A 27,425-nucleotide genomic window follows, 5' to 3' on the forward strand; every position below is an offset into this window, starting at 1 on the left:
TCAGCAGGGACCCACAGTCACCTCCTTAATTAGCACCATTTTTTAAACAGCAGCTTCCGGAGCACCTAGAGATGATGTTGGTGCTTCTTCACTCGTGCAAGATTGCAAGGAAGGGTTGAAAAAGTATTACTCTCCACTCACAGGCGGGTTGGTTTCACTTCCTTGCAAGGAAGGTGAAGCCAGATGACTGGGAAGTCCAGGTTTGTTGTTAAATGTCAGCTACACGGTGTAGAGTGCCCCTTAAATCATGGCAATTGTCACTGACAGAAGAAAGTGCTTGCCACCCTCCAGCGATGCTAAATAGTCATTGTCCTTTAGGTCAGATCAAGCTAGAGGAAAGCTGCAGGCTAAAAAAGGCTTTTTTTTATCTTTTCTTTGGCTTCTTCCTTACTTCCCATTTAGCAAATTTTGCTTTTTACATCAACTATCCCTCAGATCCTTTTTTTGTTGTTGTTGTTGTTGTTTTTGTAGCGCTGAACACTTCAGTTAGTAAAGCAAAGGAAGAGAGACTTGAGTGTTAAACTGACATGCCCTCCCAAGGGTTATTAAAAGTGGCCAGATGTGCTGGGCTATGCTAGAGAAATCTTCACAGGGGAAGACTCCAAAAGTGAAATATTGGAACAGAATTTACACAAATTCCCAATCACAGCGTTGCAGGTACCAGAAAATAATATACAGCCTAAGCAGCTTCGGGGAGTCGAGAGTTTGCAAATCAAGGGGTTGGCTGATGGGAAGAAAAGAGTTTTTGGGAATTGCTTTGGGCCAGCATCTAGCAAGGCAGATTAGGCTGGCTCTGATCCAGCAATGCCCTTAAGCACATGCTTAACTTTAACCCTGAAGGAGCCACTGGAATCAATGGAAACATCAGCACCCTCGTGTCTCACAGGCATTCAAGACAGGTTTGTGTGGTCACAGCAGAGAAATGAGCCCCCCTTGCCAGACAGAGGTTTCTGTCTCCAGCACCTGCTCAGGCTGCGTGGAGTCAGTGCACCAGGCTACCTGCAGGGACAGAAATCTCCTATTCCAAAGCCATTTCTAACTTGTCGTTTATTTTCCTCTCTTTTGAAGTCAATAGCCAACTCTTCAAAACCACCTGTGAAATTCTGTAGGAGTGGTTGGAGACATTCCTGCTGGCTCCTCCAGAGTCTGGATTTCACTGACATCTCTCTCTGCTTCTCATTCAGTTTGTTTTTGGAACAGCACATGGAGGTTTTTGACCTGTCTTGAGAAACTCAGTTTTGAGGATAGATTGGTTTGTTTAAGGTGGAGTTTCTCAGCTCTGGACTAGAAATGGCTACGTGTAAAGCAAGGATGGAAGGCCCCTCTGAGCCCTGTGGAAAGCTTGTTTTGGGGGTACAACAAGGGATACAACAAAGACAAGGAGTGGTTTTGCCGAGCAGCTGAGAATAACAGTGCTGTTATTTATCCATTACTGCTACTCCAGACCTAAATACTTAATTTTTAACCACCAATGATAAGGATAACAGCAGTGGGTTAATATATGCAATTTCCTATATATCTGACGAACTGATAGCCAGTCATACACTGTTCAATATGCAGTTTTTGGCCTGGCCTCCCTTTGTGGTCTGTTTGCATTTGCATTAACCTGGGAGTATTAATCAGGTCATGTAGACACCCAGGAACATAAACCAACTCAAACACCCAAAAGATACACACTACACTCAGAATCAACACACAGAAACCACAGGATGGAGTGCAGTGTCCATTAACTGAACCAGATTAATCACACACACACCAAGGGAGGCCAAACATAAAACATCTGATTCCTACCAACCTCTAACTATACAAACCCGAATAAATACTAAAGTACCCAGAGGCATGACTGGCCTCCTGCCCCTACCACATATGCTGTTAAGCCCCCCTTGGAAACAAGGTCCAGGTAAGGAAATCATTAGCCACAAAAAGACTTCTGATATGACCACTCCCCAGGAAACCACCTCCAAAGTCCATATTCTCAAAGCCCAAGTGTTATAATCCTTTCCACAAACATGTCAAGCTTATTCTTATAAGCTTCCCTTAAGTCATAAACCTTTCTCTGATTTGAACCCAGTGTACTCAGACCAATGCAATCATAAAATCATAGAATAGAATCAGCTGGGTTGGAAAACCCTTCCAAGATCATCAAGTCCAACCATTTCCCCAGCACTGCAAAGGCCAACACTAACCCGTGCCCCAAGTGCCACATCCACATGGCTGTCAAATCCCTCCAGGGATGGGGACTCCACCACTGCCCTGGCAGCCTGTGCCAGTGTCTGATCACCCTTTCTGTGAATAAAATTTTCCTGACATCCAATCTAAAATTTGTACCCGTTTAGCCTCATGTTCTTTACCTTACATGCCTTATTTTCCTCTCTGATGTTTACCATCCTGATGTTTAGATGTACAACCATCACCCTTCTTCTCAGCTTTCATATTCTAGGTTAAAATTTTCTCTCTTTGATTCCTCTCCCAAAAGACAAGCTCTTCGCTTCCAACATCTCCACCATATTTTTCTGTAAGCAGCCCAGGTCAAACTCACACCTCAGGAACCTGGGGACCAGAATGATCCATAGGATGCCGCAGTTCCTGGCATATTTACCTTCTCCTGAAAGAAACTCCTCCTGGGATATATGAAGGTGTGCATACCTTTTCCAGAGCCTGTCCCATGAATTACCCACATGTTTTTCTCCTTTGTCATCTACAGATGGCAAGTCTCTATAGTGGAAATTCTTATTACTCCCTAAACTCATGACTTCGCATTTTTCAGTACTGGATTTCATCTCTTTGCTATTATTCCAGTCTTCAAGGTCATCCAGTTCTCTCTGCATGGTACGTCTCCCAAGTCTGTGTCATCAGCAGACTTCAGCAGCATGCTCTGTTTTGTGCCAAGGTCATTCATGAAAATATTAAATAAAATCCATCCCCAAGAAAAATCCTTGGAGAGCTCCACTCATACCCAGCCAGACACTTTCCCATGCTACTTGTTGTCACTCAGTCAGTTCATCTGAGCAGTACTTGCTCAATCTCCAGTTTATGTGTTAATCATGTAAACAGCACGGCACCAAACTATTAGGAAAAGGTTCTTCATCCAAATAAAGCCTCACCCTTGCAGAGAAAGATTGTTGGAACTCTCCCAGACCAACTCTCCCAAGCTCAAAGGGTCCCTGAGCAACATGGTCTAGTGGAAGGTGAAAGCCAAAGCGTTCTAGGATTCTGTAGTGAGCAAGTTGTCATATGACAACCAAGATACAATGAGGATGGCTCTGCATTCTGGTAGGTGAGATCTTACACTTGCCCAACTTGCTGAGCAGTGTCAGGTTCCTAAAAGCTGTTAGGCCATTGTGCATTACAATTAACACCGTTAAATTAACGTTGTTAAAGCGTGAAGCAAGTACTGAGTTACTGTAATCTTTTCTAATGGAATAATACTGCTCCAGAGAAGCTGGGGGACATGGTTTAGTGGTGAACGTGGTGGTGGTGCAGGGTTGAGTTGGGACTGGTGATCTCAGAGGGCTTTACAAACCCTAAAGATTCTATGATTTCTATGCACATAGATGGTTTTATGTATTAGTAGTCTATTATTGATAAAATCCACCAACTGCACTACAAACTTGTGCCTATTTCTGTCTCATTTTAGGCAGGGAAAATACAATTACATCAATCCAAAGGGAAAGATTTGAAAATTACACCAATCCAAAGGGGATAAAGGTTATGTTGCCTTCCTTTGATAACACTGGGAAATAAGCAGCTCGCCATTCAGCATTCGTTGGTATTCGGTGTAATAAATACACTTCCTGATGGATGGCTGTGATTATAACGAGCACTGTACAGAAATGACACTGCAATTTAGGAATAAGACAAACACGAGTGATGGAGTTCAAAGCCCCACCGCGCTCGCTGGGCTTGTGTTTGGTTTGCTGTTTTGTTTTGAGCCGACTCTCCACGCCCGCGAAAGCCTTGCCTCGAGGGTCGCCCCAGCTGAAAAGCATCTGCAGTGATCCTCACTGACCTTTCTCTCTGATAGCACCCTGCCTGCCTTTTAACGGGGGCCTGAACCGAGTCAGAGGTGAAACAGATAAATGACTGAAGATCCAAATGTTTTCTCAACAGGCAAGTTCCCACATGCTCAATTTTCTTTTCCTCCATGAAGAACAAGAGGGGGAAAAAATTGCAAGTGATTAGCTAATGAACATCTGGTTTGCTTTATTTGGGCTTCCTTGCAGCCAGGAGTTGAATTTACTAATTTTTATTTCCTACTAAAAACAAAAAAGGAGCTTTTTTTTTTTTTTCCAAAGCCTGTAGAGGAGAGACTCCTTACAAGTGTGGCCGTTCTTTCCACCACTATGATTACCTGGCCCACATGCCACGTCCTGTGTGGTTACCTTCTGTCCTGAACTTTTCATGTGGTTTGACATGTCTTTAATTTAGACAATCAGACCACGTCTAACCTGAAACAAAAACACTCTTTGGAGATCCTGAACCCTTTTTGAATCCTACAGATGTCAACCCAGTGGGATGCAATGGCAAACTGTTAATTATATGTGCAAAAAGGGTCGATGTAATTACACAGTAAACACAAATATTATCTGATGTAAATATAGACTGATTGTGCTCTTGCACTGCTGACTGCTAAAAATAGCTGATCTAAGGCCCTGCTCTGCACTGACTTTAGATTTGAGCAGCACCATGGACTTGCCTGTGCTCACTTCAGCTCCTGAATTCATCTCCACTTGTTTATTTTCCAGGGGTTTCACAGAACAGAACATGTGATCCCGCATGGGAATAATCAGAGATGGGATTTATGAATAAGCAAACAATGATTTGGAGAGCTGTTCTTCTTCCACCTCATAGAAATCCAGTTTTCCAAAAAGGCTTAAGCACACACCTCAAGTTCCCCAACCATTTCAGAGCATTTCAAGCAGGTTCCCAAAATCTGTTGCTGCCTTGGGGAGTAACAGCCTTTCTTTGCATGGTCAATTCATTTCAGAGACAGCTATGAGACTAAATTTCACTGTTTACTGTTGCCCAGCTCTGAACAAGGGGTTAAGGAAATAAATTGCCAGCCATAAACCCTTTAAAAACATGGTTTAGTTTCTTCCTCCAACTCCCACAGATTTACCTTACACTGACGCTGCCAATGAGTTGCTCACTCCAGTCTGTCTTCACTGCAGTCACAAAAGCCCTCAAGCCTCGATGGCACATTTTTATTCAATAGCTGTAACTCCAAAATTGTTGAAAAGGCCATTTATGGCAAATCTTGGAGCCCAATCCAGAGCAAAGCTGCAGCAGTGTAAATCTGGAAGGACACTCACGTGACACTGGTAACTGATATCATACCCTGCCCCAGTTTATCACCCTCATCTTTATCGTTCAACCAACTTGTTCTCTAGAGAAGGATCATAAACCCACAGGTAATTGCAGGATGGCCACACAGACAGTAAAAAGAAAAAGCCTGCAGATGGGTAGTTCAAAGACAGATTTCTCAAAAAACACCAAACCACTGAAAGGAGCTAAGCTGGGTCTCATTTGTGGATGCACTGAGCATCTATAAGTTTATTTAAAATCAGCAATAGCTGCAATATGCAACGCCTATCAAAATCAGACATTTACCCACAACTGTGGCTTTTGAAAGACGTGATTTACTTCAGAAGTGAAGAAGAAATAACAGGGCTTTTAGACAGACTAATAAATGTATGGTCCAGAGACTTTTCCAGTAGCATATTTATTGTCCAAGCCCTCCAGTCAGCAGCACACTTAATTTTAAGCACATGCTTAAGTGCTTTACTGAACAAAGCTGAAATGTGGACCCACCAGGCAGCTCAAGAAAAGCACTTTCACATCAGTCATCCTGCATGAGCAGTGATAGCAGCCCAGCTTTTTACCATGATAGGCACAATCCAAGCTCAGAAGCAGCTCTTCCCTTTGCAGCTGGAATCTAATTGGGAACAAAGCAACCCTGGGGAGCAAGAAGAGTTTTCCTGACTTCTTAGGATGTCCCATATGACCACTGGATGATCCGGCATGGAGCCCTGGAAAGGCTTCACCCAGTGTGCAACTTTTGGAGCAGGTGGTGGTAGTGACATACAGGAATGAAAAGGATGCAGAATTAGGCAAAGCTACAACAACCACACTGTTACACCAAATAATTTTATGCACCTGAGGGTGTTAATACACATCTGACAAGGTTAGAGGCCCACCAAAGTCTGCATATTGTCTGTGCCATGTACCCCAGCTCCATAGTTTAGGAGACAAGGAAAAGATCCAGGATGACCACAGCCATAACAGATGTGTAAAATCCTTCTTGAGCCTTGTTGAGGGTACTGGGTTAATTTCCTACTCCTAGGTTTCTGTCTGGAAAAGGGACTGTTGGCACCTCTGCCATCTTTAAGAGAGAAAGGAAAAGTAACAATTGTATTTGTTATTTTATAAGGAGTGTGGTATCAAAATGTGCCAGTCAGAAGAGGGCAGGGATTATTTTGATAAATTATCACCCACAGTGCTGAACACTAGAGAAGACACATAAAATTATCTCTAATTGAAGGGTGGATTCTCTGGTATCCACTTAGATTACAGCATGTTCTAAGCTTCTCCTGCTTTCCTGCTCTCTGCCATCTTCTAGTCTAGTTAGAGTTGAGCTTAGCTTTCCCTGTGCTGGGAGGAGGAGTTAGAACTCTCTCTAAAGCCTGGCCATGTATTTGCATAAAAATTGTTAAAACTGAATATTTTTGAAATTCTCTCAGATGTGACTGAAACTGGGCTATGGATAGAGAGTGATAGGGGCAAAAATCAGGGACACGGATCCACATAACCAAACAGTCACACAGGGCATGGCTGCATTAATCTTTCTCTCCCTTTAGGAAATAAGACTAAAAACAACGACCTCACAGTGTCACAGTGCAGCTTCTTGCTCATTTAACACAGGACTCTGTGACATATCAGACACGTGGTTGTGCCTTGGAGGACTTGGTCATGCCAAAGTTCATGCCAGGCTCCATTCACCTGCAGCAAAAACCAGCTCTTTATGTCCACAAATTGGTTCAGAGCCTGCACTGCAAGAGCAGATTTTTTTTCTGAGCGAGCCACAGCCAGCACGCCAGACCTGCAGAAATCCTGTGCACATTCCAGCACCAGCCTGGACCCCTGTGGAGCCCATCTCAGCCTTCAGACCATTTTCCCTGTTAACTTTTAGAGACCCCTCAGGAGCAGTCTGCAAGTCCCCAGCTATAAAGCAGTGTTCTCTGTGCTCCAGAGCCCATTTACAGCTGCCTTGGGTCTGCCCTGGCTTTGAAAGCCCTGCAAGACATGGAGGCTGCTCAAAGTACCCCACACTCTGCCTGAGGTTTGAGCCTTCCTCCCACAGCTGAGCACCAAACACAGCAGATAAATTCCCCAGGACCAGTGATGTGTGTAACTCTGGGAGGGGATGTCAGCCCTCTCCTGGGAGCTCCAAAGTGAGAGTTTTGTGTGCTGTCCTGGTCCTCCCTTTCCTTGTGGAAAGACAAAGAGTTTGTATTGTTCTACAGTGGGCAGTAAAATGTCATCCACCAACACCTGCATCCATAGAAGGAGTAAGGTTGGAACAGCCTTCTAGGACCACGGAGTCCAATCCTTCTCCAGCACTCCCAAAGCCACCACTGTCCCATGTCCCCAAGTGCCACATCCACGAGGCTTTTAAATCCCTCCAGGGATGGGGACTCCACCACTGCCCTGGGCAGCCTGTTCCAATGCCAGATCACCCTTTCAGTGATGAATTTTCTCCTAATAACCACCTGGCTGTCCCCTCCTGTCAGGAGCTGTGCAGAGCCACAAGGTCCCACCTGAGCCTCCTTTTCTCCAGGCTGAGCCCTTTCCCAGCTCCCTCAGCCCCTCCTGGGGCTCCAGGTCCTTCCCAGCTCCGTTCCCTTCTCTGAACATCCAGTTTAAATCCACAATGAGAGTACAAAGCTACATGCAAGCATGGCTTTAAAAAGATTAAATTAGATAAATACAAGGGAGGAGCAATTTTATTATTAACTTCAATAAGAGACCTGGATTTTCATCACTGTATAGTTGGAGCTCCTCTCCCCTCTCTCCAATGCTTGTAGACCAGGACTCCACTGCAGTGGTACTAAAAAACACAGGACTAAAAACCACTTGTTTCCCTCAAATTCTCACAGCCTAAGTAGTTTTTCTGTAGCAAGGAACATTTCAGCCCATAGGAGCCTCTATTTTCCTCAGCTATACTGAGGCAATCCTGATCCTGCCTGATTTTCCAGGTCACTTTCTGCATTGCCCACATGTCCCTGAAGAACATGGAGAGTCCCTGAGCTTTTCAGACATCATCACCCAGCACAGAGGCAAAGGAAGGAAGCATCACCCTGCTGGTTCTGATGGCTCCTGGATCAGAGCTTTATGTCCCTGCTCTGCACCTCAGCTCCCAGGGCCAAGGAGCCATCCCAGAACTCCCAGCCCCCATTAATGCTGCAGAACTTAAAGATTTGCAGAGTTTACTTGCAAAGCCTTTTAGAAGCAGGGATGAGTAAACAAGAGTGAAAAGTTAAACAAAGGAAATACATTTATGCTTGTACTGTTTTCAAGTTTATGCAAACAATCCATTTCTAAAGCTGTCACTGACAGTCCTGGCACGTTCTCATTCCCCTGCTCAGAGTCATGTTGGAAACTGAAATCATAAGCATTTCTGAGATGCTTTGGGCAAAATACCTCCCTCAGCTCCACCAGCTGAAAATCAGTGAGGTTGGCTATGGCTACAGAGCCATGGCAACATCCTTGTGCCATGATTCTGGAAGAAGAGTGAAAAGAGTCTGAACTTCACCGGCCACAGTGGCTGTGGAAGAAACTGGAATAGAGTTATCCAAATGTGTTATGAAGAGATCAGTCGAAGAAATAACAGCAGGAAACCATCAGGCAGAGAAAGAATTAGAAAATACTATTTTCTAGCTGGTCAGGCAGGAAGTGGAGCTGCCATAAACCTTTTGCTCATGGCTTGAGTGAGAGAAGGAGACATGGAGAGCCTGCTCTCCACCAGCACAGCCCACCACGCTCCACGTAGGAAGGGAGGACTCTCTGCTAGACCCAAGCAAAGGGTCAGCAAAGCCACAGCTTCCCAAACCATGTCTCAAGAAGTGGCACAAAGGTTTGTTTCAAAGGGAGAAGCTCTGCTGCAGCTGGAAGACAGCACAGTTGCCATTCCAACACTTCCTCACCCTCTTTCCTCCCCTCCATTCAGCTGCACGGGACAGCACGTTTAACAGCTGAGCAAAGCCTACAAAGTTAATTTCTAGCTTTGAGATGGTTACTGGTAATTGTAGGTAATTTCAAATATAATTGCAATTGAGTTGAAAAAGATCTGTTTGCAGTGTTTATGCTCATCACTCTAATTTAAGACCTAGAAAGCTGGATACGCTGCTCTTCAAATACACACCCATTTTTCATCTTCCTGATTTTACCACGAGCGATCATAAAAACAGCCCCAGCAAACCACAGTCTGCAATGCAAGGCAAATGTTTGAGAAGCTGCATATAAAGTTTCAAGCAAAGCTGCTTGAAGGTTAACGACAGAACATGTTAATGATTATCAAATAGACAAGGAAAGCCACAAAGAGCTTCCAACACAGAAATGCAAGAGCCCCTCAAAATAAATGGTGGCTAACCTTGTTTGGAATAATACTTCTCTTCAAAGCCATGGAACTGTTGCATGTCACAAATATGTCCACATGTAGTTTTAATACAGGAATAATTACCCATGGCATGTTTGTTAGTGGAAAAAGCAAAGGTCTCCTGTTACTTACACATAATAAAACCTGCATTGTTTACCATGAATGAGTTATATGAGAGTGGTAATAAATAAGTGTTGTAACAAACTTTTGCTGCCCAGGCCTGCAAAATGTTCTTAATATCTGCAGTTTGGTAGCACCTAGAGGCCCTGCTAAAACCTGTGGTGCTGAGCGTGCGTGCTGCAGAGCAAGAAACTGCCCCTGCTCTGAAACACAGAAAATATGCTATAGGCAGAATAAAAACATTCAAGCCCCTGGGCAGGGTGACTCAAAACAGGCACGTATTTGCAGAAAGCTCAGCTGGGAGGGACACACTGCAGGTGACCCTTCTGCTCCCTCTGGGATGTGCCCCATGTGTGCAGCCACGTGAGTGGAGAGCAGGAACCAAACAACCTTTGATTCTGCTTTAAGTGGGTACTACCAAAGAGCCTGCACCAGGCAAAGCTACTCCTATGTGCAACTGCTCCTAGGCTGGGGACTGAAACATGACCATTTTAAACACTAGGATACACCCTTGAAGTTAAAATCAACAGCTGTGTGCTGGCTTATAGACACTTAAAATATCTGGGTTTTAAAAAATACATCTGGCTTTCTATAGCTGACAAAACTCCTTGAGAGTTTTAAGCTCTTTGGGAAAGTCATAAGGAATCACAGGACAGTTTGGGTTGAGAGGGACCTTAAAGACCACCTAGTTCCAGCTCTCCTGCTTTTATCTGCCAAATCTGTGCATGGATTCCAGAATCTCTGGTCATCTCTATCTAATGTTAATCTCTGTCAACATGGGGCTGCTTGAAAAAAACCCAACCAAACCAAAATCCTTTGGTTGGTGTATTTTTGACTCATCAAACAAGACTGTTTTAAAGCTGGAACTACTCAGGAAATTGTTTCCCATGAAAAAGTCAGAGGAAAAATAAAAACCAAAAATTCTTTACCTTAACATTTTCCTACTTTTTATTTTAAATTAAGAAATATCTTTCCTTCAACTGATTTTGTTGGGTTTTGACAGCCATTGGACCATTTGAGAATAGTTTCAGGAGCAAATTATCCACCCAGCTCATCACAGAGCACCACTTCTGTGAAGATTGGAGTACTTGCTTATTTTAATGCAACCCACCAAGGCAACCTTCTCTGCAGAATTCAGTCAAAAATGTTATAGTTTAAAAACTATATGTAACTCATCCGAAGAAAACCTCAAAACCTTGCTTTAGTAATGAAATGGACTTTTTTTAACTTCTCAGGAAGTTGTTTCATATAGCAAAAGAAGCAGCTGTGGGATTACTACACAGGATCTGCAGCTCTGCACCACTTGACCTGAGCCAGACGTTGCCTCCAGCAGTGTTTGCTCCTCCTTCATTCAACCCCCGAATAATGCAGGGTCATTCTCCTATTTATTTCTGTCTCTTCACTTAGGAAAAAGGAGTTTAGGACAATTTAAGACCATCACCTCAGGACTGAGCAAAGTCCCAGTTACTCCATGTTGGATAAAAGGGTTTACTAAAGATGATGTGGAGCTTTAAGGAAAAAAACTAATGAACAAACTGAAAGAGAAAAATTCAAGCAAATAAATTTCATGGCAGCCTTGCAAGACAGCAAGGTTCCTCCAGACTTCTGCAGAAGGAAGTCCGAATGATTACTCCAAAATAATGCCCTGATCTCACAGGTATCAAACAAATCCAGGTGAGCTATGCCCTTCTCCAGCCACTTGGTTTGATGTGTTAGACCCACAAGCCTCCCTAGCCATCTGGTAAATGTGCAAAAAGGAAAACCTGAATGATTTACGCTCAGGAGCAACGGTGGTGGTGGGGACCAGGACTTCAGATTTATAAGCAGAACCTCAGCACTTCATTGTCACTGAACCCCTGACCATACCTCAGGAATGAAACCTCCAAATCCCAACAATTATTTCTACTCTGTTTTTCCAGAGTTTCAAGGTTTTTGCTGTGCTATCAGTGACTATAGCATCCTTTAAGGCTTTACTGAGGAGGTAAAATAACAGGGGGGCCTCAGAAACCTGGTAATCAAAGGCAGCTGCATGCAAGACATTACACTCAAGCTCTAAGAATAACCATTAATTGCTTCTGTGGGTCAAAAAAATCAGCTCCCATGAAAAATTAATATCTAAATGAAGACTAATGAGAGGCTGGTTAAATGTAGCAGAGAAATAACAGTAAGGGAGAAAAATTTAGAACCCTGATTCTAAGTGCCTGGAGTAACCAAAAGTGATGGTGAAGCTGAGACTTGAAGTCTGATCCTTCAGACAGGGCTGGGCATGTTTATTAGTTCAGTCCATGGGTCACTTTTTTGGTTTTTAGGGGTGCCCAGAAAAGCCTCTGTTATTCAAATTGAAAGGGCAGCAGAACCACTGAGATAAGTAAGAGTCTTTCCCTGCAAGGACTCTGGAACAAGATAGCAAGAAAAAGTATGGAAAAGGGATTTTTCCTGCCAATGCTGTGCATACTGAATGCCTCAGAGATACTCCTCCAGGAACACAGAGAGCAGTGCTTGGAACAGACTGCCTGCAGCTCATCAGTTTGTTTTCCCCCTTTATAGCACATGCTGTCTTCCCATCCAGGCTGGAGGCACTTCTGCATAACCTGTGACCCAAGGAATAACCTTGGTCCATCCACAGGAGTCTAAGCAGAGCAGAGAAAAACAGCCAGAGCTCACCCACCTCCAGATTCACATCTTTGCCCAGGCTGGCATCAGGTTTAGCTCAAGGTGATAAAATTGGTTGGAAGTAAAATTTATAAACTCAGTTGTCAAGACAAATTTGAAGGTCCCAGCCTGCCAAGCCCTCAAAAGAAAGGCAGAAGAGATCTGAACTTACTGTAAAGGGTAGGTACAACTCTTCCCACTCTAAGTTACAGTGAAATGCAGGGCAAAAATATTCCATCTCAGAAACTGCTGCTAAATCTACCAAATACCAGCAAATATAAGCCTGCACTTCTTGATCTCCAGGTATCAATTAGACCTGAAAGATGGTCTCGTGTTATGTCTTTCAGCATCCCAGCCTGGCTGAGGCAGCAGCAGCTCAGGAGCCTTGCTTTGTGCTTTGGGGACTGCCAGCACCACAACCCAACGAGATGGGAAACAGCTCCCTGGCCATGTGTGGAAGGGAGGATCTGTCAGCCAGATGCCTGGGCCAGGAATGGCAGGGGATAATCTGGTACCATGAACATTTCAGGGAGGTCCTAGCTTCCATAGAAAAGTATAAAACCAGCCAGGGAACTTATTCTTCTCAGGAAACTTTCTCATTTCAGTCCTGCCATTTGGTCTGTGAAACAGGGAATGGGGAATGGGTGGGTAATTCCCAAGGAGCACCAGCCAAGTTCCCGGACTTAGTTGTCAAGTGGTCTGCATTTCAATGTGCAAGTTGGAAGACCAGAAAAGACCTTTCTTGGTAGCTGTTCTTCTATTCCTGGAACCTGGCAAAGTGACACTCAGTGATGCTGGAGATGCTCTGGTGTTCCACAGGCAATGTGAAATACTTGGAAAAAATGCAGCAAATTCAAGGCCAAGATAAAATATTTCTGGCCATGAAGATCAACCTTAACCTTTGTAAAATGCCTGTCAACAACAGCATTGTTTATTACAGCTATAGTCCAACTGGTACTTTTGAGCTGAGAACTGGTTCTGATTCATATTTCATCTGTTCTGCATCACAAACCTCCATCCTTCTGCCTATGCTCCAGTGAGGAAACTTAACTCTAGAATTTCACATTCAACCCATAGTATGTGGGATTCTCTACTCATCTTGAATCAACCTTAATACCTTGCACTCAGATTTTGGTGTTTAATGACATTTCATAGAGTATTGCATAAATACACTTGAATTCTAGATTTGATTTGAGCTGATTCCTGTGTCTGTTAATCCAAGTATTTGTATTTACTGTGAACTCTGAGACACCTGATGTGGTTGCTGGTTTTGATTCTTTGATTCAGTGGCTGAAGCTATATGAATAGAAGGCTCTTTCCAAAACTACAGTTTGATTCCTTCTCTGAAGTCACATTAGGATATGTGTTTTAAGCACCTCATTCTTGGGCACTGTCTTCTGAAACTGATGCTAGTGGTCCCTTCCAACTCAGGACGTTCTATGATTCTATTTATCCATTCACTTAAAACACTGAGAAGCGAAAAGGAATTTGATTCCTGGCTAATCAAGTTAAGTCTTTGTTCAAACATAAGCTTTCTGTCCTGGGGAACCATATTTAAAATGAAATTTTCAAAAAATCTGCATTTAGGCTTCAAAATCAAGCCCATCCAATTAAGGAAAGCAGGTGTCTCACTACAGCTCTCTTGTACTTATGTTTCATGATGGAGTCTTCAACTAAAGCATCATTTCAGACCATTTTTACTTAATTCACAGAGTGAACAGTCCTGAATCAGTGAGCAGCTACTCACTATTTTGCTCCACTCTCATTACACACTATGTCTGTACAACTTCTTTTGCAACCCCAACCCTGATCTGAAGGCAGGACCAATAATTTCTCCATAGGTTTTCCTAAAGAGCATTTCAATGGAATAGATGAGAGCTTGCCCAATAGTAATCAATTCTCATTCACTCTGCAAAATGAGGAGGTGGAACATTTCCATTTTATAGGCAAGGAGCTGAGGCACAGAAAGGAGGTCAAAAGTGCTCATTAATTTCCAGAGGCCAATTTGCTATGCCTTGGACATGATTATTCATGGTACTTAGCATAAAATACTACTTTATGCATCCAACATCCTGATCTTGTTGAGTAACATGGCTGCTGGTGGTCCCATGCAATTCATATCAAATTTGTAGGATTTTAAGTCAGAAGGTAAACAGTAGAAGGTGAGCAGCAAACAGTGACCCCTAGGAAATATCCAGTTAAGGGATGGATGGTCCCACCTAGGGACACACAAGCCCTATTTTCCCAGGCCAGCATGACAACACCTTGATTTTGGGACCATCCAGTTGGTCAGTCATCACACAATTTCCAGTTGCTGCACCAGCAGAGAAAGGAATCTTGAAGACAATAACCACATTAATAGGAGAACGAAAATTGTTCATCCAGACATTTCCCCCATTTATAAAAAAGACAGTGGTCTGAGGGAAAAATAGTTTGTGGAGATAAAATGAAAGGTCTCTATCCCAGGGGAGCTGCATCAAGGGCAGCTTTATGCTGATATTTCCTTCACAGTCTGGAGAGCTGGTACAATGAAAATTTTGAGTTGGCCCTTCAGATTTGCAGTAAAAGATGTTCAGTTTTCCAAGGGGATGAATTTGTGTGTAGTTTGAGACTGTTAAGACAGACACAATCCTGAGACTGCTGAGCAACTCTGTACCTGGGCTTGTGCCAGTGCCCATTGAGGAAAAGCCATGTGTGAAATGATCTATTTCTAGCTGAGTCTTAAAAACTTCCAGGGATAAAGATTTCCCTCCTTTCGTCCTCCACTAGCAGCTTGTTTCAGTCTTGCACTTTCCAGGAAGAAAGGTTTCCTTAATGTCCAACATGAAGCTCCCACACTGCAATCCGTGGCCTTTGCCCCCTTACGGTGTCACCTGCCACCATCAAGAAGAGTTTGATCCCATCATCTTTGCAGCTGAACTTCAAACAGTTGTATTAAATTTCCTCTTTACTTGGCCTCAGTCCTGAAAGAAGCCAGGATTTCTGTCCTTTCTCTGGGGCCCAGATACACTCTTGGCCCAGAACAGGGGGCCCTGCTTCTTTCAGGGTTAAGGCCAAGCACCTGTACAACCACCCCAGGGCTCCATCTGAGCCACAGGCTGAAGTTTCCCTTCCATGTAGACAGCTGGGGAGGGTTATTGACCTCTTTGATATGGACTGGGGACACAGCCAGAGTCGGCATGAACAGAGGAAAATTCACATCAGAGGTTTTTTAGAAAGCAGAACAGGCAAAAATAGTCTGTGATGTGTAACTTCAGGCCTCTCACACGCAGGGAGAGCTATGGAGGCACCCCGAGTGGGTTCCCAAAACCACAGGCAGGCAGAGCCACCATTCTTACCAGACTGTTTAACCACTGAGAAACTAAAAATTATCAAAAAATCTTCTTTCCCCAGGTGCCATTATATTCTGGAAAGCCTAACCAGAGGCATGCAGGCAGGGAGGGAGTTTAGACCAGGACCAAGAAGAGAAGAGGCCGAGCTGGCTGGGGCAGTTAACCTCTGACAGACAGTCTGTAATATACCTGACACAGAAAACAAACCAGGTGGTGCCACTGCTTGGAAAATACAGACACAGCGGGGGCCTGGGCATGGAGGAGGGGGAGAGAGGGAAAACATGAGCAGGGGAAAACCGAGAGGGCAGGAGTCGTTAACCCCTGATAGTGAGCATAAAGTATTTTACTCCCCATCTCATTCATTAGACCATGTCAGCTCCAGGAGTACCATGTCCATTCCCTCACATAAATCCAGCAAGTTTCTCTTTTAAAAAGGCCAGACACTGTCTCTGCCATGGCAATCCAGCTGTCTGGCCAGATGCCTGCCCTGCTTGCGGGACCACAAGAGCTCAGCTTTGGCAGGTGAGGGCAGCCCTCTCCCAGGGGCGCCTGCACCCTCTGCCTGGCACTGCCGCTTGCCCTCTGCTTCTTCCCTGCAGCCCAGGGAATTGGGATGTCCCCAGGGGCCACTGTATCCGGTCCCTGTCAATGCCAGCCCATGGGCAGGAGCAGATCAGCAGAGATCTCAGGGAGGCAGAGCTGTTCACCAGCTCCGTAGCAAGAGCTGATGTGGAACAGGCTGCTCAGGGAAGTGGTGGAGTCACAATCCCTGGAAATGTTCAAAAGATGTGTGGATGTGGCACTTAGGTGTCACCAGAGGACACAAGGAAAAACGACGCACCACAGCTTTGGTCACCACGAAGAGACTAATCTACTTTTTCTGACTCCAATCATTTATAGTTCTCAAAAGGTGCCAGTGGATTGGAAGGTGAACGTGCCACCTCTCCAACGACACTGGACAAACTACCAGTCCATCAAATTTCTCCACCTCTATGAAAGAATGCAAAACAATAGGTTGTTTACAGAAAGTTGCGTGAGAAAGTTATCTACAAGAATGTAAACTCAGAAAGATTTAGAAAATCCTAAGAAATCAGGGCGACACTTAGGGACATGGGTTTGTGGTGGGCTTGGCAGTGCTGGGTTAGCAGTTGGACTCCATGATCTTATAGGGCTTTTCCAACCTTAATGATTCTACGGTACTATAAACTTCTGGATGACTGATTTCATCCATGGTCCAGCATGGTCCTCTCAGGCATCTGATCATAGGAGCTGTGACACAGGAAAAAATGGGACTCTCACCCTTTCTGCAGAGCCACAACCTTCACAACCCTAAGGAACAAATCTTTTATAGCCCATGCTTAAATAAGGGTACGATGTTGAGAGAAAGGAATTACACAGAATAACTTGCATCTGGTACTGGTTTGGAGTTTATCTCTGCGCTTCCAGCTTAAGGGGACACAATGTACCCCAATCCTGCCCCTTTTTTGTAAGTTGCTCAAACCAGCAACCACCCCAGCAAAGCTCTGGGAAATGCAGGAAGTAGTTCTGTCCTTGAAATCTGACCTGAATTTTTACTAAAAAGCTAGCACTTCCAATAAAAGAACAGGGGCACAAAATCAAACTATTTTTAACACATCTGTCTACAGTTAAACAACATTGTTTTTCTTTGTGAGAACTTAGTAACATCAGAAAAGTTGGAGAGCCTTCCTGGGGCTGAGGTATTACAGGGCATCTTGTATACCTTGGCATTGTGTGGCTTTCCAGGACATCATTTTAACACTTCACAAATCAGGCTTTATGGACATTCTTCTCTCATAAATCCTCTGCAAAGCAAACACAGAAATTACATGTTACACATAGCCAGGTAAACTGCACGGAAGATCACCAGCGAGCAGAGCATTTTAAAAATGTATAAAAACCATAAAGCATTTTGGGTGTTTTATGATGGCAACATTTCTTTTAGGGCCTGATCCAGCCTTCTTTGAAGTCAAATGGAGCCTTTCCATTGACATCAGAGGGTGTGGGATTTGTCTCACAGCAACTTATACCAATGAGAACAATATTTTGCTCTGAAGTCATTACTTTCTGCCGTGGATGTTTGGAAAACAGCTCGTCACCTGACAATACACCCTGAAGGTACTGACAGTCCATGTGTTTTCATTATTTAAAAATGAGACTTGGTAACAGGCTCAGCTGTTTAGGGAAGGTAATATTTTTCTTAAGTACGCCTACCATAAAGTAAATTAGCAAAATCTTCTTCGAGCTGTAACTAAAACACAAGGGCACAGCTGCCCTGGAGGAGTAAAAGGGCTCTCAATGTAAACTCCACTGATATCATCACCATCAGAAGGTCATAAAATTGATTGATTATAAATACAGTCCTCATTTGTTTACAGCTTGCATTTTTGGGTCCTGGGTAATTAGCACATTAACCATCCCTCAAAGTGAGCGCTTACAGGTGCCGCTCCCAGATATCCAAAGTGGAAAACTGCGCAAGAGCAGCCTGATTTTCCTTCCACAATTCCTGGACGGAGGGGAGAAATGTCAGTTATGTGTTTAGCTACTTGATCACACCTACCCAGGAGCCAAGGGCGTAAGGGGGCATTAAAATGACCTCTTAATTTCCTTCAGCGCTAAGGTAGCACCCAAAAAATGAGAGACATGTCAGCAATGTGAGGGTGATCTCCTCTTCGGGAAGCCTGCGGCTGCCAGAAGTCTTTTAAGATTCTTTTTCCCTCAGCACAAGCCAACAAAGGAAGATAAAGATCACCCTATTTGTGGTAACTGGTACTTAGTTCCTTTTAGTTACACTTAAAATAAACTCTCTTTGAGTTCTCCAAAGGTTTCAGCCTTCAGACACACCACTACCGAGCTGAAAGCCAGCCACCTTCCTCTCAGCCCCTCTTGGCTCCAAGTTCACGACTACTCTGTGCTCAGGACATTAAACTTTAAAGTCACGTTTTATTTGTACAGCTGGATGCATCAGGTTTATGCTTATTGTCTAATTAGCCAACTAAACCACTTCTGAAAGGGTTTTAATGCTTTGCCCCCAGTGAGATCTCCGTAGTGAGTGTGTGTTGAAATGCTAATGGAGACAAAGAATTCCTTTTGGGATGCATCTCGTGGGCCAAATCTTCAACTGCTGTAGCTTGGTTGGAGTGAGGCGGGTTATTCCCAATTACAGACGTTGAAGGACTCCTGAAATTTAACAGCATGCCAGAGAAGCTATTCACTAATATTCTGGTTTTCAGATGGCTTAAAACTCTACAACCAGTTTCCAAGTTTTTCCTGTTTTCCACAGAAGTTTATTAGACATGCCTCCTGCACGTGGGATGAGATAACAACTACAGGATTCACCAAGGCACTAAAGATTAAAGTAGGCATCATCTGCCCTAGCATTTACACGATTTTACAGATTCTTTCAAAACATTCCCACTGGCATCATCTGCTGCACAAGTAATTTAAAAATCCCATACCTACATTTTTTTCATCCATGAAATGAGAGTAGTAAGTGAGCAAAAAGTGAAGTCGCTGGCATAGCTGATGTCATCTATGCATTAAAAAGGAGACCTTGCTTTGCTTTTGGGGGTGTTTCTGTTAATGCTACCAGTTTCTAAATGGAAATATTTTTGAGAACTGCCTCTTCTGATGTATTTGTAGAAGTTAGAGCAAAGAGCAGCCTGAGAAGGGCCTCTAAACACTACAACACCGGCAGTAAATAATGCTAATAACCCTTAATTATGGGCCTTATTTAATTCCTGTTTCCAAGTGCCATGAATGTAGCTAAATGAATGTGCTAAATGATAGCAAATTAGCTTTAAAAATGTTAATGGAAAGTTGCTTAGTGCTGAAGGCTGTTTTTTGCCCTTCTGGCAGGAGGGGAACTCCTCCATTAAGATTCCTCTCCAGCCCAATTGAATCCACAGATGACCCATTCAGGTTTTACACCCTCACACCTCTCACACCCAGAGATCCATTTTCACTTTTAAATCAATAAAAATTTTAGTTGTTTTACTCCTAAGATTGTTTTGTTTATGATTAGACTTGATTATCTTATAGGTCTTTTCCAACCTAAATGATTCTGTGATTCTGTGTTTTGGATGACTGAATCCTCCTTACACAGTTGTTTGGTTTTGCACTTCAACACCCATCAGTGCATGCAGCAGCCAATCCCAGCTTGGCTCATTTCAGATCTGTTTTGAGCTCGAGATGGCAAAATTTTCCCATAAAGTTTATGCAAAGAGAAACATGACAAACATTACAGGTGCAGAATACTACACAGTGCTCCCTTGGTGTGATAAAATTTAGCATCTCAGTGTTCCTGCGTCCTGGGCATGATGCCTCCTTGTAAAACTGTCTCATGACCAAACCACAGAAGAGAAGATCAAGTAAATGATTCCATTTCTAACATTTGAAATTTCTGGGGTTTTTATACTCGAGCCAGTTGCCCAGCTGAGCCCATAAACTCAACTGCAGTGGAAAATATGATGCGCTTGGTCAGACAGTGTTCCTGTAACAGTGATGACCCAGCAACATGAGCACAGCAATTTTTCTAGCTGCAAGTGCTAATCTTTATTGAACTAATTGGTACAAAGAAGAGCAAAAATTAATCACAGAATACTCTCAGCTGGAAGGGACACACATCCCTTGGATTATCCAGCCCAACCCCTGGCCCTGCACAGGACCATCCCCAAGAATCCCACCCTGTGTCTGAGGCATTGTCCAAATGCTCCCGGAGCTCTGGCAAGTTTGGTGCTGTGACCATTCCCTGGGGAGCCTGGGCAGTGCCCAGCCACCCTCTGGGGGAAAAACCTTGTCAAGAGGAAGAGCTTCTGTCCTGAAGGTTGTCCATCCCCCCACCTGCACACCTGCATCACATGTGCTAATATTATTCCTTCTTACAAATTTGGCTTCAGATTTGACCTTTGCAAGCACTAAGAGAAACAGGTGATGAGAGACAACAACACCACCCTACACCACCCCCCACCCCCCTCCTAAACCTTATCTTTGCGAAAAAAAAAAACCCAGACCAAACTTGCAATTTATCCCAGAAATGTCTCTGGCTATTCTGAAATGTTTTGCTGCCATTCTCCATCATTTGCTTTTTTCACACTGCTGTCCTGCTGCACTTTGAGGCTGGATGATCACTTAATGTAAATTGTCACGGGCACCCAAGTCATTGACTTAAGCTGGTTTATAGCAGTTAAGGATCTAGTTCCTGACAGCTCAGCTTTGGCAAAGAAAGGGCTGAACTGTGTTTTGCAAACAAGCAATGCAGTGAATTTCATTCTGTTTCTCTGTTCATGAACCAACATTGGTTTGGTAAGAGATATTTGTTATTCAAGTACTTGTTGGACAGCTTCGATCAACAATGGCTCATTCCAGAAACAGTTCATTTCAATTTCTTGCTGCTCATGGGGTGAGAACTGTCACCTAAATCAGATGGTACTGATGCTAATCTTTGAGGGGATGAGTAAGCCTTTTAAAAATAGGAGAACAAAGGCTATGAAGAACAAATATACTTGTTCACATGTAAATGCAAGTACAGATACAAAGAACAACCAATTCCCAAACTAGAATGCAAATAAAAATCTGTCCAGGCATAAACAGAGAGTTATCAAGGACACTGACAGCTGCAGTCTGGCAAGCCCAGGTGGAGTAAAAAGTATCAGCATGGCAGGGTGGTTATAGCCACTCTAATTAAATTCTGTCCCAATGGCAACAGGATTTCAACCTTTAATTCCTGCACTGACCCCGCTAAACTGTGGCTGAATTACAGTATCCTCCCTGCACAGCTATTTAGGCTTTCAGGGATGAAGCATTCAAGGCATCCCTTAGTAAAATGCAGCAATGCTTAATTACTCACTGTTGCTATTTGCTTACATTGTCCTGTTCAGAAACGATCCTAGTCATGTTCCCACCTATCAGTTCATGTTATTTCTTTCACTGCTTGATTACAAACCAGCACTGGGACCTTTTTGTGATGCACACTTTGCAGTCAAGTACACTCTTCACCTCCTCTTTCAACGCTCACAGTGACCATCTCACAGTACTCAACCAGCACCTTTCTCTAAACATTGGAGAGTTGGGGTGAACTTCAGGAAAAATACCAAATAAAGGTTGAACTTCCTATGAATTTCTACGGGGCATCAGGATGAAGACCTCAGAATGTCCCTGCACTGTAGAGTGGTGTGTGCAGGGTTTTCTCACACCTTTTTCATGTAGGCACAGGCAGAAAAACAAGGGATTTTTCAAAGCTCTGTCACTTTAACTGCCTTATTAAAATGTCTCTGAAGATCCTGCAACTTCACTTACTACTCTGCATTGCTTCTCTGCTGACACCACGCTCAGGACAGTCTCCTTGGCTTGAGTATCTGCTCGGCCAGCCAAGCCAAACTGACTTCAGAACATTTTATGAAAATGTTAATATTGCTTTGTTACCTTACCAGGCAGATGTGAAGCCGTTCCCAGTTGGATTTCGACATCCCAGTGCTGGTGGGTCAGTGCCTATGGCTGCACAGAGCCTTATGGAGCTCCTCATTACAGCACTGTTAGAGTGATGTTATTGCAAAGAGGAGTTTCTACATGCCATCGCTGCAGCTCTCACCTCATCACCAGCCAAATGAAGGAATGAGGAAAAATACTAAAAGAAGGAACTAAAAGTGAGCTGGAATTAATTTCACTGAAATAAATATTTTTGTGAAATTGGCTGTACAGGCTAAGCTGTTACTGCATCACCCAGGAATGAAGGTTCACTTCTCCAAGATGCAGAACTCTTCTGTGGATTGCTCTGAACCCATCATGATTCCTCATCCTTACCATACTTTCTCCTTGGAAGTAGCATAAAGAACTTATTCTACAGTTTGGGCCATATATAAAAGCTCCTGAGCACTAGGTTAGCTCAAAAGTGGAAATCAAAGTTTCATAAAAGGCTTATCAGATACAAAGATTAAATTTTCTCTCCAGATAACCACAGGATGTTCACAGTCCCCTTTGAATTCCATGGCAGATACCTCAAACTATAAGAATTACTAGAAATTACTAAATCATAGAATCACCATAGACTGGTTTGTGTTGGAAGGAACATTAAAGATCATCTAGTTCCAAACCCCTGTCATGGGCAGGGATGCCACTCACTTGATCATAATTACTCAGGACCCCATCCAAATCACCTTTTCATTAACATTTGAAACCAGGGCCTACTTCTAAAGAGGAGCTTTCAACTGGCATAAATCAGATTATCTGTACAGATACCAAAGAGCCACAGAAATTGTAGCACTGGAGAATCTGTCCTGCCCAGATTCAGGGAGCTCCTGCAGAGCTCTCACGCAGACCAGCAGTGGTGTATAATATCCATATTTCAGGAAACCATCTGGGAATTCTCCACGGTGCCCCTCAACCACAAAGGTTACCCTGTCTTGGTTTAATTTAGCTGGTTGTGGTCTGCCCCGTGCAGAGAGAGCACATCCTACTAAGGACATTAGTGACTCACAGCCAGAACCAACCATTGTTGAGAGAATTTGTTGTTTGTCAGGGGAAGCTGAAAACAAGTTTTGCCAAGCACTTCCTTTGGTAACATCCTATACATTTTAATGTACAGCTGCTGCCCAGGCAAGGGAGGTAATGTCCCCATAATGAGCTACAGCTAAATAAGTACATCCAAATCACAAGAGTGCCCTTGAGCTGCCCCAAGGAGCTGCTGTCCTTCCCTCAGGCATCCCAGTCCTCTGCACAACTGATCCATATGAATCCAGCGTTTGATAAACACATTCCAGCGAGTGGCAGGACCAGGCTCTTCTCAGGGGAAAACAGAAAAAAACGGAGAGACTCTGGCAATAGCAATTCTCAGGAATGTGCTTCTTACACTTTTGGTTTTTAATTACAACTGAAGCAATTAATGGCATCAAGACAAAAATGAAAGAAATTGGATTTTCTTGGACATATAGATCACAGCCTTGCAGGATAATTAAATGAACAAAATCTGCTGTGGAAGGGAGAGCACCCAGTCCTGCTTGTGGGAGAGGAAAAAGTCACCGAGCTCAGCTCCCTTAGGCTGCTGGTTTGCACTTCACTATCTGAACCATCTCAGAGTGAGTCACCTGTGTAAGGTCCACAGCATCACTTTGTTTCCCAAATTGCCCCCTAGATCTGCATCAGCATCATGACTCTGTGTCAGGGCCCTGAGGGCACTCAGGGCCGCCACTGGGTTTCCTTCCACACCCCTGCCCAGGAGCTCAGCCCAAGGCCATCAGTCCCAGCCTGAGCTAAGCCTGCAGGTTCAAGCCATCCTAACCAGAAAACAGCCCTCGATGTTGCTCATGCCTGAGCATCAGAGCAAGTGTGACCCCTGGAGCAGGGAGCTGGAGGAAGGTGATGAGAAGATGGTGCTCAGGTGGAGACCCAGCTCACCCTCCTCCATGGAGCACCAGAGCTCAGGGAGGAGAAAATCACACATGGAGCTTTTAGACTGTGGTGTTTTCCACACAGGTAGAAAAAGAGATCTAGAAAACTTATTCTGTGTTAAAACACCCAGCTTTAAACACAGACTAAATTTGGGGGATATATCTCCCAGGAATGAATTCTATCACTACTTCAGCTTTTCCCAAAAAACTTCATAGAAAATAATTCATGAGAAACAGCTTCTTACACCAATCTCACTTCAGTAACTTCACAAAAGCAGTAAGAATTATAGAAAAACCAGCACAGACAGCATTCCCCAGACTTGCACATGCACATTCACAGTTTGCTTTGACATCAGGCTCGAGTTTCCCTGAAGTAATCATCGATGTTTCAGGTTTCAATTTTTCATTGCCCACTTTGGGGCCTGACTTTCAAAGAACAAAGAACTTCCTGAAAATCAGTTCCTTACATTATGAGCCAGTTGTTAATTAGAGATGCAGGTGCCTACATGAGGCATTTCATTTGGACATTTTTGCTTACACACTCTGAGCCATCGACTTCCTCCTCATCCATCAGCTGTGCAACACACAGAGCATGTGCATCACCATTCAGGGAGCAGAAAGGAGCTTCCAAAATTAAAATAAAACTTTGGAAATTATTTTCTGGCAAGTGCATTGAAGGCCTGCCTGCTACTGATGTGGACAAGATTTGTTTTACTTTTTTGGTGGGCAAGATGAGTCCCGAAAGAGCAACACTGATGAAAATTGCCCTGGCATTGAAGTGACATTTTGGCAAAACACCATGGAAACATCTGGTCACATCCTCTCAACGCTTAATTTCTTCCTTAAATGTGCTTTTTAATATGTCACAGTTGTTAAATTTGTAACAAGAATTCCCTTGAGACTAAACAACAGTGCTTGGTATGTGAAAAATGAACAATACATTTACATCAGTGAACCGAGAGGAAATCTTAAATAAATGTATCATTGAGTATCAATAGATGTTGCCTTCATGAAATTTGACCATGTTGTGGACTGATCTTAGCAGCAGGATGTCCTGAATAAACCCAACTATATACATATATTGTCATATTCATTCAGTTATGACAAAACTACCCAGATTTGCTTCCTCCGATGGGTTTATTGCTGTCAGTCAAACATCACTGTCTGGAAAGGCAACTAAGCACTTAAATTCATTTTTAAACTTTCATTATTTTTAAATGACCAGCATAATCCTAGAATCAAATTTTGAAATGTATATCTTCCAGCTATTTTTGATAGGAGGGAAGAGGAATTGAGGTTTCTATGAATTCTTGCTTAAACCTGGTGTGAAATTTGACTGCTGGTGTGTTCTGTGGTGTTGCTGCCTTCATGGCCTCTGCAATAAAAGCTTCTGCCTAGTCTAGTGGAAGGTGTTCCTGCCCATGGCAGGGGGTTGGAAGGAGATGGATTTTAAGGTCCCTTCTAAGCCAAAAAACTCTGTGATTCCATGGTTCTCTTCTTGCTGCCCTAACTTTCCTTCTGTAGGACTAACACTTCATTGCATAAATCCTCAGAACAAGTAAGTAACAACTTAATTTATTTGTTGTGCAAAGTGTTGAGGACATTTCTGGGTGCTGTGGACATGCTGAAACCAGTGTATTTCCCAGCCAAAATAAACAGATTTCAGTGCATTTGCATCTCCCACCAGGACTGAGGGCTGTAGACCCATTTTAGTTGGATTTCTCTTCCCATTCAGAGCATTCAATGTGTGCTGGTGTGGCAGCAGGACCATTCAGAACAGGAACTGACCCATTTGCTTTTTGCTTTAAAAAGCAAAATCAGCCCATTTTGAATTCTGGTTTCTAGGGCAGAAATCCCATCTTGCTTTTAGCCTTGAGCATTTACTCAGACATCCTTTTGGCTTTGGTACGAACACAAACAGCAGCACAATTTAACAGACACACCAGTGCACTGGGATTCAGAAGTTCAGGAATCAGTTCTGCTGCTGTGGCCACCTGCTTTACCTCTCAGTGCTCCTGCTCCTCTCCCACTCTGTCTGCCTCCTCTATTTGAACTGTAGGCTCCATAATGAAAACACCATGTTCCTCTAACAGTGCTGAGTGCCCAGCCCTGGCGCACTGACCTCTTTTGGGATTATCAAACATCTGTACTATAGAAAATAAGAGCACAGAGACAGTCCTGGCCTCTTGGCTTTACTAATAGATGTGGGTATTTCAGCCATGGCCTATCAGCCCTGTGCTCTCCAGCTTTATCTCTAATTACTTATCTGCTAAAGCTGTTCCCTTCTGCACAGCATAACCCTTCCCTGTCTCCTTAACCCACTGCTCTGTGTTATTCCCTGAGACTGCATTCGGAGGATGTTAGTACAGTTGTAAATTCAATCATTCCACACTATCAGAAAATGCACAGGTCAAGCTGCCGCTGCCTTGAGCCCCCAGAGCACAGGCCATGATGAACACCCCTTCTTTCTATGCTCAGTCCATATTTTTTGTCCGCTGGCATTAGACATGCTCTTTATGGACAGCAGAGGTGGAGGGAACTCAGATTCGGGGGGATGGTGTGCCCCTGACTCCAGGTCTCATTCCAGCATGGGGACAAATGGCCATGGATCTGCCCCGGGTTGTCCCAAATTCTGACTCCATTCAATCTTGTTGGAGAGCCACCTGTAGCTTTCACGACAGTGCTGGTCTCCTCTCAGAGTCAACTCACTCGAGTTCCCATTTTCACACCCACATTTCTCTTTATAACTCTGTCTCCTTTTGCCTGGCCAGTGAGTCCCCACTCCTTGTCCTATAAATGTCCCTCTCCACAAAGAGTGTTTCACTGTCCCTGCTTCCTCCTCCTCCTCTTCTCTACCACCACAGATGATTGTTTCTGTCCCATACATTCCTGATTTTATTAACCCCACCCAATTTTCTGGCTCAAGCTCTGTCTGTCCTTTCCCAGACAGCTGGCTCTATCCCATTTTTATACCCACTCTGAGTTTCCCTTGACTCATTATTCTCTATCCCTCTGTAAGTCCTGTGCAGTTTCCTCACACTGTTTCTTCAGGCATAACCTTGGAAAACTCCTTGCTCCCATTTCCCTTTCCCCAATCTTTGTGCTAGTCCTGGTCTCCTCTGAATTTAATTCATCGATTCCTCCTCTACATTTTCTGGCATTTGATGACACAGGAAAAAAGAGTACAAAAGGAACAAGTTCTAAAGCCAACCTACATCTGAGGGGAGGCTTCAGCTTGTGCAGCTTCCTCACAAGGGACAGTGG

At 43.7% G+C, this 27,425-nt stretch overlaps 2 long non-coding RNA genes across 4 annotated transcripts in view; one reads left to right on the forward strand and one right to left on the reverse strand.

Moving 5' to 3' along the window:
* Positions 1–6,133: 6,133 nt before the first annotated feature.
* The window catches only part of LOC137476576 (uncharacterized), a 117,673-nt gene continuing 96,381 nt past the window's right edge, over positions 6,134–27,425 (reverse strand). Inside the window, exons 2-5 of one of the 3 annotated variants that reach the window (XR_011000439.1) lie at positions 17,501–17,582; positions 16,941–17,028; positions 15,084–15,300; positions 6,134–6,382 (exon numbers count right to left, since the gene is read on the reverse strand). This is a non-coding gene — a long non-coding RNA (uncharacterized lncRNA). Of the gene's footprint in view, positions 6,383–14,800; positions 15,301–15,948; positions 16,407–16,940; positions 17,029–17,500; positions 17,583–27,425 lie in introns of those variants that run through there. The other 2 variants (XR_011000436.1, XR_011000440.1) reach the window with 2 other exon arrangements.
* LOC137476577 (uncharacterized) lies at positions 15,466–22,693 on the forward strand. Its single transcript, XR_011000442.1, has 3 exons — positions 15,466–15,969; positions 17,723–17,895; positions 22,209–22,693. It is a non-coding gene; the product is annotated as an uncharacterized lncRNA (long non-coding RNA).

The sequence above is a fragment of the Anomalospiza imberbis genome, chromosome 6, assembly GCF_031753505.1.
Source record: "Anomalospiza imberbis isolate Cuckoo-Finch-1a 21T00152 chromosome 6, ASM3175350v1, whole genome shotgun sequence".
NCBI lineage: Eukaryota > Metazoa > Chordata > Aves > Passeriformes > Viduidae > Anomalospiza > Anomalospiza imberbis.